The sequence below is a fragment of the Hakea prostrata genome, chromosome 10 (genome assembly GCF_041222555.1).
Source record: "Hakea prostrata isolate BN-2017 chromosome 10, UWA_Hpros_2, whole genome shotgun sequence".
NCBI classification, from domain to species: Eukaryota; Viridiplantae; Streptophyta; class Magnoliopsida; order Proteales; family Proteaceae; genus Hakea; species Hakea prostrata.
In genome coordinates this window covers 2813483-2825960 of record NC_142609.1, presented here as the reverse complement: position 1 = coordinate 2825960, position 12478 = coordinate 2813483, and the positions used below count along the sequence as shown (strand labels likewise).

At 36.6% G+C, this 12478-nt stretch overlaps 1 non-coding gene across 1 annotated transcript; it reads left to right on the top strand.

Annotated features, from left to right (window-relative positions):
- Positions 1 to 12033: 12033 nt before the first annotated feature.
- TRNAV-CAC (transfer RNA valine (anticodon CAC)) lies at positions 12034 to 12107 on the top strand. The gene has a single exon. It is a non-coding gene; the product is annotated as a tRNA-Val (tRNA).
- The last annotated feature ends 371 nt before the right edge of the window (positions 12108 to 12478 follow it).

The window sequence follows — 12478 nt, the reverse complement described above, 5'->3', positions numbered from 1 at the left end:
GAGAGAGAGAGAGAGAGAGGCTTACAGGCTCTGAGAATGGTCATAACAAAACTTGAAATCTTAAAATTAAATGAAATCAACATTATTCAAATATCTTGATTTCACATGCATCATCATCACATCTGGTTGTGCATACGTAATCGATTGAAATTGCTATATTATATTGCGATGCATGGTGATGGCGTGCAGCATCCCATTGATGATTGGCATAGGTGTCCTCGCTAGACTTCCATATCCTTCATATTCTATTTATATTTTTTTTAAACTCTTTGTAAGCTTTATGGAACAGTTTCATGTATTACATGTCAGATTATCACATTAAAGGGTCATCAGTGGCCTTTATTTTATAACCGAACAGCTATTTTGGAGTCTTCAATTCTGATGCCTCTTTTAGGTTGGCAAGAGTAGATCTAAACCTGTTGTCTCCGGCATCTTCTTGATCCCCAGCTCACTATCAATGTGGAAGTTCAAATTGTTCAAATTGGTATTGGGACGGATGCACAATCAAAAAGAAAAACACAAGTAAATCACATTTATAATGAAAAATTTGCTATGGTTCAGTTAAATAGCCTACATTTACCATAGGGTAAGAAGTTCTACCATTATCATTGCAGGGTTGCTCGGTTGATAAGACCAACACTTTTCAATGAAAATGTCATGGGTTTGATTCTACCCAATGGTATATTATGTAACACTCATATCCCCAATATATAAAATTCACTTGTTACAAAAGAAACATAATAACAATAAATAAAATAAATAAAAAATAAAAATAAAATTCCACTATTTCTCAAAAACGTAACTTCACAAGTCTCATAGCTTACAAAATGTCACCCTTTATTTCCATTGTCACCTAAATTATCTCATAGAGTCTACTTATAAGAAATCAAAACCCTAATCCCTTACAATTACAATTACCATTCTAATCCTTTACTAATATTGACCAAAACTCATTCTAATTACAACTCTAATTATATGATTATGGGAGAATACAAGACATGCATTCTCAATCCCAACAATGAATAGGCTCTTCCAATGAGAAGGGGGACCTGTGATGGTGTTAATGGCGTGAACTACTAAAATATGTTGGTTCTATCTCCCGACACCAATATGAGTTAATGGTTGACCCCAAAAAAAAAAATGAGTTAATGAAAACTCAACGACAGGTTTGTCACATTTAATGCTTGCTACAATTAGTATACTTCTGACTAGACATAATAGATACGGATTTTTGGTAATTTATCAAGTAATTTTTCTTAAAAGGTAAGCAATATCAATTTAATGCAAGATGACAAATACAAGTACACAAACAAAAGAGGCACCTAAAGAAAGCCCCAAGGTTTTTACCAAGAAGAAGAAGAAAGAAAAAAACTCCTAAAAGGAAATCTGACAATCTGTAATGAAAGTAAGAAACTCCAGGAAAAATCCAAAGGAGTTGCAGACCCACAGCTCTACGGGTAGATTTCTAGGGGCTCTCTTCTCCATCGGAATAATTTACAGCACCAGACTTAAAACATCAGCGGGCACAAGCATTTGATCACCTAGAAAGTCTTAATTTCAAGGTTAAAGGGAATAAAATATTTTATTAGAATCAAAGTAAGAATACTAATCTCATTTCTAATAAATGTCAGAGGCAACCAAACAGAAAGAAAAACATCTTGAATTATAAAACAACTCATCAAATGTTGATGGATTCACAAGATTTTAATACCTTTACCTCAAAGCCACGTAGGAGACAACTACGAGAGAACTGGATCACAAAACGGAGAACCCAAAATCTTAACTTTTTTTCCCCCTTTCTTTTCTGCTCTGTCACTGATGACAAAAGAAAATTTATAACTTTGGAAGAAATCTCACTGTGAGCTTCACCTCCTCTCCATATATATAAAGTAGATGATGGAAACGTGGGGTATGGGGTATGTGTAAACTAGAACCAACAGCAACATAAGTGGATTTAAGATTGTTGCATGTGGCATTTGTGTTCGTAATGTGAAATGATTGATGACTTCTGTACTTTCTTCACATCTTTCCACTATATGTTAGGGGAGCACAAATCTTTACCTTGATAGGTGGAAGATCCAGAGTCGTTGATAAAATAAATCCACTTTCTTTAGTACTCGAATTTAACACTTGATAGATTTTCTATGGCTGTAGTTATACCACTAAAACCCTAGCCGCCACTCCATCTCAAGCTTATGGGGCTAGGGTTGCTTCTAAGAGTTCCAAAACTGATCAAACACTAACCACTAAGATCGACTTCTATAATTGGTAGTCACAAAGATTTTAACAAATCCAAAGAAGAGTTTGATACAATTTACAATTACTACAAAACCCTGGTCAATATTTTATGTAAATCAAAACACTGTAACTAAGGGAATCTAGAAGATCATAACTACAAAATTCTTAGAACACTGAAGAACAAGGATTTTATCTCTATATAAAGAAGCCATGTACACAACTCTCAATATAGTGGAAAATATCTAAAACTCTCCTGTGGACGTAGATTGAATTCAACCGAACCACGTAAATATTGGTTTGTTGCCTTCTCTCTCTCTCTCTCTCTCTCTCTCTCTCTCTCTCTCTCTCTCTCTCTCTCTCTCTCTCTCTCTCTCTCTCTCTCTCTCTTCATTCCACGTGTCTAGCATGGCATCGAGCACCAGGTTCTTTCTTCCCCCTTGCTTCGCTTCCCTCCCTCAACAATCTCCTGACCATTAAGCTCACAGACAAAAACTACTTACTATGGAGGTTGCAACTTGTTCCTCTCTTGAAGACTTATGATCACTTATTTCCTCTTGTGGATGGCTCCTCAATATGCCCTCCTGCAACTATCATCATTGAAGAAGACTATATTTCTGTATGCAAACCAAATCCGGCCTATAATTCATGGATTCATCAGGACCAACTTCTCATGTGTTGGCTTATTGCCTCGCTGATTTAATCTGTTCATGCTCAAGTTGTTGGATGTTTTACCGCCAGAGCAGTCTGGCGACACCTTGAAACTACTTATGCAACACCATCTAGAACGAAGATTATGCAATTTCGTCTTCAGTAACAAAACATAAAACGAGGTAACAATACAATACATGACTACTTTCTTCACATTAAGCATACTACTTCTCAACTTGCAATTACCGGTAAGACTGTTTCAAATGATGACATTTTTCAGCATGTTATCAATGGTTTGAGCCCTGATTATTCAGCCTTTGTTACTTCTATAACCACTTGTGGCTTCCCTATCACTTTTGCTGAGTTAAAATGAATATTACTCACTCAAGAAATTTGTCCTAAGGATGACTTAGCCTATGACTTCTCTTCACTTTTGGCTAATCTAGCTCAAACAGACAATGCTCACCATGACGAAGAAGTGTGAGGAGAACACAAACCTCTACCCTAAGGGATAAAGGATCCGAACTCTCCATATGTCCTAGTAATAAAAGCATTAGGGTATGTATTCATATTTTCCTTTCCTATTCAGAAAATGGGTGGTCCTAAAATCAAATTCCAGAATGAGGAGGACACCATTCTACCAAATGGAGCACGTAGGATAAGCATAGCTATCAAAATAATGAACCGATCTCAAAATCTATAAAATCATATATAGATAATGAGAAGCTTATGCAGGTCCCACTCACCTAGTAATTTTTCTTGTAAAAGTCTTACCACAAAAGCATGAGATAGAAGCTGATGGTGAGCCACCATGTAGGACTTAGTTCCAGAGTTCCCAGGAATACAATTTGAAGCCACTTCTTTTGAGCATCGACCAGTTTGTGAGCACATCGCTATGATTAGGAAGTACTGAGTTTTGGTGTTGTTATGGATATTTTGGTTTAACTCCTTGGACCCAAGTGAGCCACACAGACCAATTCGTTTGGCTTAGACCCAGTTCAAAGGGTTCCTCAGATACTTCACGGCAGGGAACTTATGGTAGAATACTTGCCGAGAAGGACACTCACGGTGAATTGCCACTGGTGTTGTGTTCTAGTTGGTTATGTTCGTCTGCCACTTCTCAGCACATCACTTCTCAGAAGGTTGCTACTTTGGAAGATACTAGCTCTAAAGGAGGTGTCTTTGTGCTTTCCACCTGACACTAGGCATTTCTAGGATAACCCTTGTCAAGTGCCCGAGAAGCTTCATCTCAGCAAAAGTAACACTGTAAGGGGATTCAACATATCCTTATCTGCATGTCAATCAAGTCATTAGATTCAACATTTAATGCTCTAAGACTCAATAAATGCCGAACACTTATCAAGAAGCTTCTCCTTTGCTCGAGCTTCCTTGAGCTCTGTTCCTTACGTTTTGTCTGCCAAAGTAAGGGACAACTATCTCTCTGCATCACTCTGCACCCACATGATTCTGATCCTCTAATTAATGAGGGGTAAGGTGCAGCTGTCTTAAGAAGCTTCTCTGATCATGTCGCTAACCAATCAAAAATAAAATCCTATCCTAATCTAGCTAGCAAAAAGTACGGGGTCAAACTACGGGGAACTTAAAGGCTAAGTTACTAAGATTGAATTCAACAAAACCTAATTTAAAGTAAATCTGAATTCTTTTTATTCTACTCAAGAAAAACACAAAGAAATGAACTATTAACCAATGCAAAAACTTTAACTATGAATACATAAAGATCTTTGGGATTTCGAATCTCCAATTCTTTTCATTAATTGATATAACTCTACGCTTCAAAATAAAGGATGATCTTTCTAGATATGCCCTATCTTAGCAAGACTATCGTCATTCGCTGAAACTTGGCACACTTAGTTTGCTTAGCTATAGAGCATCTTTGGCTAGAGTCAAACAAAATTAGAAACATCAACTAGAAGACATAGAAGAATCAGATTAATGAAACCAACAATGGTTCATCTACATCCCAAAGAAAAGGAAGTAGCTACTCATTATAACAAACCTCATAAAACAAATAAAGATGAAATTAAGTGAGAGGGTTGTGGTCTTCTTCTTGCACAATGTGAGAGAGAGAGAGAGAGAGAGAGAGAGATGAAAGCCAAGATCCATGTTCGCCGTCTTTCTTTTTTCCGCGGCTGGCTTCTCCTTTTTATATATCCCGCACACAATGAATTCATCCTCTTTACCCATCAATTCGACCTTTATTCGTTCAGATTTTGGGAAAACTCAAAACTAGAAAGTTGTATATATTTTCATTATATTTCCATAGCATCTTGAATCACTGCAATCTGAGTTCATACGAGAGAGATATGCCCAAAATAATCAAGGTGGGTCTCTTTACACGATTAACAAATCTTATTATCAATTTTGTTCCTTGGACCTCCACCTGTTTCCAATTTGGCTAAGATTCATGCTCTCCTTGTATTAATTAAGTTGGATCTCAGCATTCATGATTTATTGGGTAGCAAAATTGAACCTCGTGATTTAAAATCCCCAAATATCTAATATATATGCCAATTTTGCTTCACATTATCTATAATAACTAAAAATTCTTATTCCTGAAAAAGACACAAAAATATTCAATTAACTCTCTTTTAATTAACTAAGTATGAGAAATTAAATCAAATAAATAATGATAAATGCATACTTATCATTCTCCTAGAAGATTGGGGTTAACTTGGTGATTAAGTAACCTAACATAAGTCATCTCAACCCTCCATCCGGAACTAAAAGATCTGAGGGCCACGATGCATTCTAGCCACCTTTGAGATATGGAGTTGATATATAAGCCTCATACTTATCACGCACGAAAGGCAACTAACTTCAACTAAGTTCAAGTAAGTCCAGTTATCTGAACTCTAGCATTTTCTCTTCTGCAACTACCAAACGAGACATTTATTCTCAGTCTTCTTCCTGCATTTACTCCTCCTTACGAGGATTTGTGTTTTTCAAATTCTAACTTAATCATCGGAGTTGGCTTCCCGTCCTCAGAGGCGACCCAAACTCACGTTCTTTGTTTCTCTGGAACCAAACCCGAACCAGTAGCAAATCAGATAACCCACAGTCAAATTTTGGAACAACAAGCGTAAAGGGAGCAATGATATTGTGAGAATGAGTGAAAATTTCTTATAAATCTGAATTATTTATACTTATGTATATTTTTGCCTATTAATACAAATGACCTTATGCAGAAGAAAAAAAAATATACATATTGGCATGCATGGTCATGACTTGCAGCATGCATTCCATTGATGATTGGTATAAGTGTCCTAGTTGGACTCCCATTTCTTTCATATTCTATTTATTTTGGTTGAACTCTTTTTTAGCTTTATCGAACACTGTCATGTATTACATGTCAGATCATCACATTAAAGAGTCATCAGTGGCCTTTATTTTATAACTGAACAACCAGATGCTCAGTAAACCTTTGGGGTCTTCAATGCTCATGCTCATGCTCATGCTCATGCCTCTTTAGGTTGGCAAGAATAGGTCCAAACCTGTGGCAGCAAGAAATACAAACAAGACACATTCACATGTTGCAGCAAGCAAAATAGTTTAAAAAATCAGCAAAGACAAAGACAGATTTTATTAGTTCTTAAAATCTTCATTGCTCTTTTTTTTTATATATATATATTTTTTTCCTGTAGTAGAGCCACTTTCATACTTTACAAAGTATTACCTTATACTTGTTTTGTTACCTAAATTATTGCACAAAGATTGTTTATATAGAAAATCAAAATCCTAATTTCTATTCAATTATACTTTTATTCTTACACTAGTAATTGACCTAAAATTCGTTAAAATTACATTTACAGTCGAACTTGTATACATCCACAGAATATAAGATGTAGCCAAACCCAACAATTAATCAGCTTTCCCGTGAGGGGGTGGACCGCTGATGGTTATCATGGCGTGAACTACTAAGGCATGTTGGTTCTATCGATACCAACATGAATCAATGAAGACTGAACGATAACTCTGTCACACTTGCTGCTTGCTGCTATTAATATAATTCAGAATGGAAATAATAGAATGGATTTAAATACGATTTTGTTTTTGGTAATTTAACAAGTAATTTTCTTATAACATCAAGTAATATCAATTTATTGGGGAAGTGCGCGGATGCACACTCCTGCGCGCGAAGAAAACAACAGGGGAAAATGACAGAAAAATATACAAACAAAAGAGGCACCAAAAGCTAAACCGGAGTGAACAGATCCCATCAAAGCAGTGAAGGTCATACTTCACATAAGTTCATTTCTAATGTATGGTAGAGAGATATGAAAGAAACACAAACTCTACCTTGACGGTAAAGTGTTATTCCCAGATTGACACTGAGAGGGGGGGTGAATCAGTGTCTTCAAAAATTCACCACAATGTGGCTGGGTCTACCAGACAGTGTATCACCACTCTGCAATCAAGGCACTCCAATATGTGCAACAGAGCAAAATAAACAAAAACGCAATGCACCGAGTTTACGTGGTTCACCAAATTGCCTACATCCACGGATAATACCCAACATAGGGTTTCGTATATTACTCAATACACTCTTAGATATTTTGCTGCCGTCCGGAACACCAATCCTGTTATGTCTAATGCAATTCGCAAGGGCCCAACCCCAACCCCTGCAGCTCCAACTTGCTGGTCACATTATTTGGCTCGTCCGGAACACAATCCCGTTATGTCTATGCAATTCGACAAAGGCACCAACCCCAACCCCCTAGACAAGCTCCAACTTCCTAGGTCACAATGTAAACCAATAATTCAAGTTCCCCAAATTACATTCATGAGATAGATTCTTCATCACTAAACATAACCTCGAAAATAATAGACAATCACTTGTGAATATGGGTTACCTCAACTTGTGTAAGATGCATGGTAACAATACTTGTTTCTCTTTTTCTCCAACTCTTTTTTTTTTCTCTTTTCAATCTTTTTCAATTTTCTCTCTTTAAAAAAGCCATACAACCATGTTCCCTTCTTTTCTTCTGCTGCTTCTCTTTTCTTCTCTTTCACTTTCTTTCTTGTTCAGCAAAACAAAAGACTTCTTATTCCCATGCTTCAGATCTCCATAGCCAACCAACGTCTTTTGGTTCGACCTCCACGCTATTCCCAAGCTCCTCAAAACGTCCTCATCTTCTGCTGGAGTTTGCTCTCCTTTTATAGATTAATTTAACTCAGAGTTTGAATCAAACTCAGAGTTCCTATCTGACTTAAACAAGGAGTGTTTTAACGTACAAATCGGACTAACTTCGAGATCTCCAATGAACAAACCCACCGTTGGATTTGAAGATCAAGAAGTCGTGAAGCTCTCCTCCAAAAATCGGCTCAATCGGACACTGGATGACCATCCGATGAAGAGGTTGATCAAAACTGGACTCAGAGTTTGAATCAAACTCGGAGGTTCCTATCTGACTTAAACAAGGAGTGTTTTGACATACCAATCGGACTAACTTAGAGATCTACAATGAACAATCCCACCGTTGGATTTGAAGATCAAGAAGTCGTGAAGCTCTCCTCCAAAAATCGGCTCAATCGGACACTGGATGACCATCCGATGAAGAGGTTGATCAAAATTGGACAGAGACCCTCAAAAACGGGATTCTTGAGTTTTCTTTATTTGAATTGGATTTTTTCTCTCGGAACCTTTTTGTGTGTTGCTGTACCATATCAAAACCCACTTAAGTTGCCAACAATGACAACACCTTCATTTTAGGCCAATGGAACAACATAAAGGATCCTAATTCGCTTGACAATAGTTAATTTTTTGGATTTCCTTTACATACCGTCAGATTCTGGCTCTATTTTTTTTTTGGAATAAGGTTCATCCGGGCCAGCTTGGGCGCATCACGATTACATCTTCAAAGCGCTTTTTTATATAATTAACATAGGTAGGGCTTCGCCCTTGGCCCCAAAGGGATTCTGCCTCTATTTTGTGTTATAGTTTTTGCTACATGCTATTTGAGCCATGGATTCCACTGAAGCAACGAAACATTGAGCCTTCGTCTTTATGAGTTGGGATCCTCTATCCGTCATGATTGAAGTTTGTGCTTACCCTCATGTTTCTCCATCACATATTAGGATTGAGACCAACCATTGAATTCTAACAAGAAAATCATAAGTGGATCCTCAGTGGACCTTACTCATAATATATGGTAAAGAAATGTGAGGGGAACATAAACCTCTACGGGCCATAATAGAAAATCTGAAACTCCTGTCCGACCCCCACTCGATAATTAACCTAAGGGCTCTCTTCCCCTTAGAATACTTAATAGCTTTACACCAAATTAACTTCAAACATCATCTCATTCAGGGATTTGACCAAGTTAGCCTTATTATTCTTTCAACGTTAAAGGGGATAAATATTTTATTAGAATCAAAATAAGATTAGTAATCTCTTTTCTAATTAATGTTAGAGGCATCCCAATAGAAAGAACTCCTGGTTGTGGACATTCCCATGTGTGGTCTTAAATTATATTCCTTTACCTCTGCTGCGTGGATGAGAGAGGCTGTGCGGGGGGTGCGTGGGGGGGCAGGCATATATTTTCGGTTGTTCTCACCTTGTCCACGGTTTGTTTTTCCACTCTTTGAGGTCTGGCTTCCTTTTAGAGAGGCTCCTTGTTCATCAATTTTTGGACTCTGTGTTGTGTTTTGTTCCTTACTCGTGTTTGGTTCTTGTTGTGGGTTTGTGCTTGTAATCTTTCAAACTCTTCTTTGGGTTGGTTAGAATCTTTGTGAGTACCAATTGTAGGAACTTTCTGGAGTGTAATTGCTAGTGTTTGATCAGCTATGGAACTCTTAGAAGCAACCCTGGCCGCATAAGCTTGAGATTGAGTAGCGGCTAATGTTTTAGTTGAATTTTCAGAAATATCCTAATAACCTCAAACCCACGAGACACATACGAGCAAACTAGATCACAAAATGGAGAACCCTAAATCTCAAGTTTCCTAGAACCCACACAAGTGGACTTAAGTTTGTTGCATTTGGCATCTGGGCTAGTAGTGTGAAGTGGTTGATGTGATGGATCTACATTCTTACAAGAGATTTAACATTCTATATATATAGAAAGAGTTTTTACGATTGTGATAATGTTACCTCAACTACTATGTTGATCAAGTGACTGATAGTCAACCTTGATCTTTGAGTATTTTGCTGAGGTTGTACTACCGTGGCTTAAGAAAACATATAATCCAATGTTCGATTCAGAAAGTTTAGCTCTTTCTCCTTGATGTTCCTAAACATTCAGAAGGATGCCACGATATTGATTCTAGATGGATTTAGTTTTTCTTCATCTGTAGTGAAAGTGATGCATTCTACTTAAAACAAATTTACATCGAGAGAAATTAGAAAACTTAATATAAAGCTAGTGTATGAAAGAGACGTTACCTTACAAAAATACTCTTAACAAAACACAGAGCATCTTAATGGAAGAGACAAGGTAAGGTTCCATTTAGAGAGAGAGACGACCTTTGTTTAACACATTTGAAACTGAAATATTTCAAGAATGGAAAGGGTGAAGCAACTACAGATCAAGAAGATTTGGGTTGAGTGTGACTCGGTAGCTACTGTGGTTTTGCTTCAGACAACAGCCTTCATGATGGTGGTGACAATGGCATTGAAGATGCCTTAGTTCATACTTTCTATCCTTTTTTGGAAAATCTTTCATTGCTATAGGGGAGACAAACCCAATTACGAATTATTTAGCAAAATTGGCAACTTGACAAAAAAAGTTCAAGTATTGAAGTCACCTGGCTAGCATTGGTGATCTTTGCTTGACATGCCTATGTTCAACCAAGATATCACTTCTGAGATCTGATCAAAGCAATATATTTTATTTGTAAATCTTTTGCACCGTGTTTTTCTATTTTAGGAACCGATGAGGTCGGATGTATTGGGGGTAACTGCTATTGCTGGTTGAGTGATTGGGATACCCTTGCATGGCTTATATTATGTAACTTTTTTGCTTATTTAAAACAAATGATCTTACCAACGGGGGTTGGTCCAAGTGGTAAGCAACTTAGTCCGCTTAAGCAAGGTTCCGATGTCGAAACCTTGTGGATGCAAAAAATCCCTGCTGAAAAACTCACCCACCACAGCCAAGTGTGCGACCCGGGTCGAACACCGGATTAGCCGGGTTGGCAACCAAAAAAAAAAATGATCTTTTTGCACGATTTATTTTCTCTTTTATAAAGTATTTAAAAGGTGTCTTGATTTTTCATTCTATATCATAAGCACCTTTTTCATACCTTCTTCTTCTTTTCTTTTCTTTTTTTTCTTTTGTTTCTTTGTTTATTTTTTTCTCTTCTTTTTCTTCTTTTTTTTTTCTTTTTCTTTTTTTTTTTTTTTTTTCTCAGTGTGTACTTTGTAAAAATCATTCCAATGGAAAGAATTCAAAAAGTCAAAATAATTTAAAATGAGTTTAGACATTATACTCCGGTCTATAGTGTGGTACTTTGAGTCAGTTGCCCATTATCTCTAGTACTCCTATCACATAACACAAACATTATTTGACATAGTTTTTTTTTTTTTTGTTGGTACATAGACGGGTCAAAAAAAAAAAAAAAAAAACAGAAATAAGATTAGCTAGCTTGAAAATCAACACGGAGAATCTCCATCAAATCCGGAGGAGGCTCCTGAATAAAAGACCATGAATTTTCTAGATCCATAAAGAACCTAGACAACCAATCTGCAGCTTGATTATCATCTCTTCCCACATGACTGAAACGAACATGCCCTCTAGAGACGAATAGATGAAGAATTCCTTCAATTATCTTGCCATACTTTCCTCTCTCTTTATGACCTGGATCGAGCAAAGAGACTGCTTGCCTGGGAATCGACTCAACTTGGACTAGCCAAGCTCCCATATTTAATGCAAACCTTCTTGGATTGCCAATAATTCTGCTTCGAGAACTTCACAAAGGGAAATCCTTTTCAGTAGTTAATTTTTTTTTATTAATAAAGACAATATTTTATGGATTTAAATATATATATATATATATATTTGAACTGAGGTTCATTCGGGCCAGCTTGAGCATACCATGATTTAAAATGTTATGTCATCATGTGATATTTAGAGATCCAGTGTTCAATGCCTCATAGCTGCATAAATTATATTACACATTTAAAAAATATGTCTGGGTGGTGTAGTCGGTTATCACGCTAGTCTCACACACTAGAGGTCCCCGGTTCGAACCCGGGCTCAGACATGAATTTATATTTTTATTACACATTTTGATATTGTTTTGAGCGAGGTTGATTCCTCTTAAGGTTCTAATTGTTGTATTTTTTTTTTTTTTTTTTATTCGCTTTATAACATGACCCTTTTAGCAAAAAAAAAAAAAAAGTGATGAATGATATTCATGTGTTATTGCTTTAAAAAAAATACTTTTATATATTTTCTTATTTATCTTAGACGTAGAAATCAAAAAAATGAAAAATGGTCTCAAATTAGGTTTTTGTCTATTGTTTTTTATATGAAAAGTTGTTGGGATAATTATTGTTGCCCCCCTGTAGTTTGATTTTATTACTAATAAAACCCTGTTCTTTACGAAATTACTGTTGCCCCCTTCCTTGTAAC